At 41.8% G+C, this 8,017-nt stretch overlaps 1 long non-coding RNA gene across 1 annotated transcript; it reads right to left on the minus strand.

The window, feature by feature from the left end:
* Positions 1–1,325, minus strand: LOC135571107 (uncharacterized). The gene is made up of 2 exons (XR_010463645.1): positions 1,237–1,325; positions 1–752 (listed from the first exon to the last, which is right to left on the minus strand). It is a non-coding gene; the product is annotated as an uncharacterized LOC135571107 (long non-coding RNA).
* Positions 1,326–8,017: the final 6,692 nt, after the last annotated feature.

Below are 8,017 nucleotides of genomic sequence, written 5' to 3' on the forward strand. Positions count from 1 at the left end.
TGTGTGTGTGTGTGTGTGTGTGTTTGTGTGTTTGTCCAGTGTGTGTGTGTGTGTGTTTGTGTTTTTGTCCATTTTGTGTGTGTGTCCAATTGTGTGTTTGTGTGTGTTTGTCCAGTGTGTGTGTGTCCAGCTCGTGTGTGTGTGTGTCCAGTGTGTGTGTGTGTGTGTGTGTTCAGTGTGTGTGTGTGTGTGTGCGTGTGCGTGTCTGTGTAACAATTATTATTATTTCAGGGACACTGAGTCGCCATCACCCCAAACCCAAAACCCTGGATAGAGGCGCTCAGTGAATGTGGAGGTGAATGTGAACAGGTGGGTCAGTGTGTCAGAGGAGGCTCTATAGAAGGACTGAGTGCCGGCTGGCCAGTCCAGATACACTCCTACTCTGTGGGAGCCGGAGGAGGGGACATCTATGGTAGTGAGATTATTATTGTGCCAGGCATAGTAACGGTTGTCACAGCAGTACAGACTCCAGGACTTGTCATTGTATCCAAGCCTACTGTCCCTACCCCTTCCTCCCCTGCTGATTCCTTTATATGTCACTCCTATAACAGCACCTCTCCCACTCCTCTCTACCTCCCAGTAACAGCGCCCAGTCAGACCCTCTCTACACAGCACCTGCTGCCAGTCCTTAAATCTCTCTGGGTGATCAGGATACGGCTGCTTCTCTCTCCTCCATGTCACCTTTCTGTTCTCCTCAGACAGAGAGAGGTGTCTGTTTACTGTGTTTAGGTCCAGTGTGAGATCACAGACATCTGATGGATGAAACCAGACACAAAATTAGAAATCATCATCATTCACATTAGAATGTTAACTCACTTTTCACTAATTCATGTAATGTAGATGTTTCTAGGTATCAAAAGGAGAAGTTTAGGTAACTTGAGACTTGTTGAATGATCATATGTTATACTGTATGGTAATATAAAACACACTTATTCCCATTAATTACACACGCACGCACGCACGCACGCACGCACGCACGCACGCACGCACGCACGCACGCACGCACGCACGCACGCACGCACGCACGCACGCACGCACACACACACACACACACACACACACACACAGTCAAAGCAACTCTTTGTAAACGTTGGTGTCCCTGATTTCTGCTTCTGTAGAACTACAGCTGATATTTAATATGACCAAGTCAGTAATGATGGTGGTCTTTGACTTGGACTTAACTTGAATTAAGATTGATTCTTGAACCCTATATTCTTCACAGCAGTCAACACTCACATTTTCTAATCCCAGGATTCATTCTGTTCTCTCCACCATGTTCCACAATGTAGCGGTAAGCAGAAGAACAGACAGTCATTGAGGGATACACCTGAACTCACACACTCCAGTGTGTGTGGGTCTCCAGTGTGTGTGTGTGTGTGTGTGTCTCCAGTGTGTGTGTGTGTGCATGTCTCCAGTGTGTGTGTGTGTGTGTCTCCAGTGTGTGTGTGTGTGTCTCCAGTGTGTGTGTGTGTGTGTCTCCAGTGTGTGTGTGTGTGTCTCCAGTGTGTGTGTGTGTGTCTCCAGTGTGTGTGCGTGTGTGTCTCTAGTGTGTGTGCGTCTCCAGTGTGTGTGTGTGTGTGTGTGTCTCCAGTGTGTGTGTGTGTGTCCAGTGTGTGTTCATTGTGTGTGTGTGTCCAGTGTGCGTGTGTCCAGTGTGTGTGTGTGTGTCCAGTGTGTGTGTGTCTCCAGTGTGTGTGTGTGTGTGTGTGTGTCCAGTGTGTGTGTGTGTCTCCAGTGTGTCCAGTGTGTGTTCATTGTGTGTGTGTGTCCAGTGTGCGTGTGGCAAGTGTCCACTGGACACACACACACTGGACACACACACACACACACACACAATGAACACACACTGGACACACTGGAGACACACACACTGGAGACACACACACACTGGACACACACACACACACACAGTCAGCAGTCAGCACTTATTTCTGTCCAAGTGGTAATAATGTTTGTCTTAACCAGCCTGATAAGTCCAACATGTCTGATATGAACATTGACATAAACCCTCTACATACTTGAGTTTCTCCAGTCTGCAGTGTGGATCCTCCAGTCCAGCAGAGAGCAGTCTGACTCCTGAGTCTCCTGGGTGATTGTAGCTCAGGTCCAGCTCTCTCAGGTGTGAGGGGTTTTGACCTCAGAGCTGAGACCAGAGAAGCACAGCCTTCCTCTGTGACTAGACAGCCTGACAGCCTGCAAAGAGTCAAATCATATTAAAATCACACTGCTATTCTTTGGTGGTGAAATTAGTGGCAGTATATTTTTTCAACAGTATATAATGTCACCTTTTATTTGAGGGTATTTTAATACAATCTGTTTCACGATTTAGAAAAAAAAAAGTACGTTATGTACCTAGTCTATTTGAAGAAGTTATAAGTATTCTGACCAATTCACTTATAGTTTATTAAATTAGTCAAAAGTTGAGTATTTGATCCCATATTCTTTGAACACAGTGACTACATCAGCTTGTGACTGATGATGCCATGATTGAGAAAGATCATGAATGATCGGCAGGGTAGCCTAATGGTTAGAGCGTTTGACTAGCGTTGGACTAGTAACTGGAAGGTTGCAAGTTCAAATCCCCAAGCTGACAAGGTACAAATCTGTCGTTCTGCCATTTAACAGGCAGTTAACCCACTGTTCCTAGGCCGTCATTGAAAATAAGAATTTGTTCTTAACTGATCTTGCCTAGTTAAATAAAACATAGGTAAAAATGATCCTAAATCCTATAATAATAATAATAATAAATTACCAATAACAGAGGCTACAACAAAACATGCTAACCTCTCACCATTACCAATAACAGAGGCTACAACAAAACATGCTAACCTCTCACCATTACCAATAACAGAGGCTACAACAAAACATGCTAACCTCTCACCATTACCAATAACAGAGACTACAACAAAACATGCTAACCTCTCACCATTACCAATAACAGAGGCTACAACAAAACATACTAACCTCTCACCATTACCAATAACAGAGACTACAACAAAACATGCTAACCTCTCACCATTACCAATAACAGAGGCTACAACAAAACATGCTAACCTCTCACCATTACCAATAACAGAGGCTACAACAAAACATGCTAACCTCTCACCATTACCAATAACAGAGACTACAACAAAACATGCTAACCTCTCACCATTACCAATAACAGAGGCTACAACAAAACATGCTAACCTCTCACCATTACCAATAACAGAGGCTACAACAAAACATGCTAACCTCTCACCATTACCAATAACAGAGGCTACAACAAAACATGCTAACCTCTCACCATTACCAATAACAGAGGCTACAACAAAACATGCTAACCTCTCACCATTACCAATAACAGAGGCTACAACAAAACATAACCTCTCACCATTACCAATAACAGAGGCTACAACAAAACATGCTAACCTCTCACCATTACCAATAACAGAGGCTACAACAAAACATGCTAACCTCTCACCATTACCAATAACAGAGGCTACAACAAAACATGCTAACCTCTCACCATTACCAATAACAGAGGCTACAACAAAACATACTAACCTCTCACCATTACCAATAACAGAGGCTACAACAAAACATGCTAACCTCTCACCATTACCAATAACAGAGGCTACAACAAAACATGCTAACCTCTCACCATTACCAATAACAGAGGCTACAACAAAACATGCTAACCTCTCACCATTACCAATAACAGAGGCTACAACAAAACATGCTAACCTCTCACCATTACCAATAACAGAGGCTACAACAAAACATGCTAACCTCTCACCATTACCAATAACAGAGGCTACAACAAAACATACTAACCTCTCACCATTACCAATAACAGAGGCTACAACAAAACATGCTAACCTCTCACCATTACCAATAACAGAGGCTACAACAAAACATACTAACCTCTCACCATTACCAATAACAGAGGCTACAACAAAACATGCTAACCTCTCACCATTACCAATAACAGAGGCTACAACAAAACATGCTAACCTCTCACCATTACCAATAACAGAGGCTACAACAAAACATGCTAACCTCTCACCATTACCAATAACAGAGGCTACAACAAAACATGCTAACCTCTCACCATTACCAATAACAGAGGCTACAACAAAACATGCTAACCTCTCACCATTACCAATAACAGAGACTACAACAAAACATGCTAACCTCTCACCATTACCAATAACAGAGGCTACAACAAAACATGCTAACCTCTCACCATTACCAATAACAGAGGCTACAACAAAACATGCTAACCTCTCACCATTACCAATAACAGAGGCTACAACAAAACATGCTAACCTCTCACCATTACCAATAACAGAGGCTACAACAAAACATACTAACCTCTCACCATTACCAATAACAGAGGCTACAACAAAACATGCTAACCTCTCACCATTACCAATAACAGAGGCTACAACAAAACATACTAACCTCTCACCATTACCAATAACAGAGGCTACAACAAAACATGCTAACCTCTCACCATTACCAATAACAGAGGCTACAACAAAACATGCTAACCTCTCACCATTACCAATAACAGAGGCTACAACAAAACATGCTAACCTCTCACCATTACCAATAACAGAGGCTACAACAAAACATGCTAACCTCTCACCATTACCAATAACAGAGGCTACAACAAAACATGCTAACCTCTCACCATTACCAATAACAGAGGCTACAACAAAACATACTAACCTCTCACCATTACCAATAACAGAGGCTACAACAAAACATACTAACCTCTCACCATTACCAATAACAGAGGCTACAACAAAACATACTAACCTCTCACCATTACCAATAACAGAGGCTACAACAAAACATGCTAACCTCTCACCATTACCAATAACAGAGGCTACAACAAAACATGCTAACCTCTCACCATTACCAATAACAGAGGCTACAACAAAACATGCTAACCTCTCACCATTACCAATAACAGAGGCTACAACAAAACATGCTAACCTCTCACCATTACCAATAACAGAGGCTACAACAAAACATGCTAACCTCTCACCATTACCAATAACAGAGGCTACAACAAAACATGCTAACCTCTCACCATTACCAATAACAGAGACTACAACAAAACATGCTAACCTCTCACCATTACCAATAACAGAGGCTACAACAAAACATGCTAACCTCTCACCATTACCAATAACAGAGCTACAACAAAACATGCTAACCTCTCACCATTACCAATAACAGAGGCTACAACAAAACATGCTAACCTCTCACCATTACCAATAACAGAGGCTACAACAAAACATACTAACCTCTCACCATTACCAATAACAGAGGCTACAACAAAACATACTAACCTCTCACCATTACCAATAACAGAGACTACAACAAAACATACTAACCTCTCACCATTACCAATAACAGAGACTACAACAAAACATGCTAACCTCTCACCATTACCAATAACAGAGGCTACAACAAAACATGCTAACCTCTCACCATTACCAATAACAGAGGCTACAACAAAACATGCTAACCTCTCACCATTACCAATAACAGAGGCTACAACAAAACATGCTAACCTCTCACCATTACCAATAACAGAGGCTACAACAAAACATGCTAACCTCTCACCATTACCAGTAACAGAGGCTACAACAAAACATACTAACCTCTCACCATTACCAATAACAGAGGCTACAACAAAACATGCTAACCTCTCACCATTACCAATAACAGAGGCTACAACAAAACATGCTAACCTCTCACCATTACCAATAACAGAGGCTACAACAAAACATGCTAACCTCTCACCATTACCAATAACAGAGGCTACAACAAAACATGCTAACCTCTCACCATTACCAATAACAGAGGCTACAACAAAACATGCTAACCTCTCACCATTACCAATAACAGAGACTACAACAAAACATGCTAACCTCTCACCATTACCAATAACAGAGGCTACAACAAAACATACTAACCTCTCACCATTACCAATAACAGAGGCTACAACAAAACATGCTAACCTCTCACCATTACCAATAACAGAGGCTACAACAAAACATGCTAACCTCTCACCATTACCAATAACAGAGGCTACAACAAAACATGCTAACCTCTCACCATTACCAATAACAGAGGCTACAACAAAACATGCTAACCTCTCACCATTACCAATAACAGAGGCTACAACAAAACATGCTAACCTCTCACCATTACCAATAACAGAGGCTACAACAAAACATACTAACCTCTCACCATTACCAATAACAGAGACTACAACAAAACATGCTAATCTCTCACAATTACCAATGACAGAGGCTACAACAAAACATGCTAACCTCTCACCATTACCAATAACAGAGGCTACAACAAAACATACTAACCTCTCACCATTACCAATAACAGAGGCTACAACAAAACATGCTAACCTCTCACCATTACCAATAACAGAGACTACAACAAAACATACTAACCTCTCACCATTACCAATAACAGAGACTACAACAAAACATGCTAACCTCTCACCATTACCAATAACAGAGGCTACAACAAAACATGCTAACCTCTCACCATTACCAATAACAGAGGCTACAACAAAACATGCTAACCTCTCACCATTACCAATAACAGAGGCTACAACAAAACATGCTAACCTCTCACCATTACCAATAACAGAGGCTACAACAAAACATGCTAACCTCTCACCATTACCAATAACAGAGACTACAACAAAACACACTAACCTCTCACCATTACCAATAACAGAGGCAACAACAAAACACGCTAACCTCTCACCATTACCAATAACAGGCTACAACAAAACATGCTAACCTCTCACCATTACCAATAACAGAGGCTACAACAAAACATGCTAACCTCTCACCATTACCAATAACAGAGGCTACAACAAAACATACTAACCTCTCACCATTACCAATAACAGAGGCTACAACAAAACATGCTAACCTCTCACCATTACCAATAACAGAGGCTACAACAAAACATGCTAACCTCTCACCATTACCAATAACAGAGGCTACAACAAAACATGCTAACCTCACCATTACCAATAACAGAGGCTACAACAAACATGCTAACCTCTCACCATTACCAATAACAGAGGCTACAACAAAACATGCTAACCTCTCACCATTACCAATAACAGAGGCTACAACAAAACATACTAACCTCTCACCATTACCAATAACAGAGACTACAACAAAACATGCTAATCTCTCACAATTACCAATGACAGAGGCTACAACAAAACATGCTAACCTCTCACCATTACCAATAACAGAGGCTACAACAAAACATACTAACCTCTCACCATTACCAATAACAGAGACTACAACAAAACATGCTAATCTCTCACAATTACCAATGACAGAGGCTACAACAAAACATGCTAACCTCTCACCATTACCAATAACAGAGGCTACAACAAAACATACTAACCTCTCACCATTACCAATAACAGAGGCTACAACAAAACATGCTAACCTCTCACCATTACCAATCCGGAGGCTGCATTCATTGTAGCTGGGGATTTTAACAAAGCTAATCTGAAAACAAGACTCCCTAAATTTTATCAGCATATCGATTGCGCAACCAGGGGTGGTAAAGCCTTGGATCATTGTTACTCTAACTTCCGTGACGCATATAAGGCCCTGCCCCGCCCCCCTTTCGGAAAAGCTGACCACGACTCCATTTTGTTGATCCCTGCCTACAGGCAGAAACTTAAACAAGAGGCTCCCACGCTGAGGTCTGTCCAACGCTGGTCAGACCAAGCTGACTCCACACTCCAAGACTGCTTCCATCACGTGGACTGGGACATGTTTCGTATTGCGTCAGATAAAAATATTGACGAATACGCTGATTCGGTGTGCGAGTTCATTAGAACGTGCGTTGAAGATGTCGTTCCCATAGCAACGATAAAAACATTCCCTAACCAGAAACCGTGGATTGATGGCAGCATTCGCGTGAAACTGAAAGCGCGAACCACTGCTTTTAATCAGGG

This window comes from Oncorhynchus nerka, unplaced genomic scaffold (genome assembly GCF_034236695.1).
Source record: "Oncorhynchus nerka isolate Pitt River unplaced genomic scaffold, Oner_Uvic_2.0 unplaced_scaffold_761, whole genome shotgun sequence".
NCBI lineage: Eukaryota > Metazoa > Chordata > Actinopteri > Salmoniformes > Salmonidae > Oncorhynchus > Oncorhynchus nerka.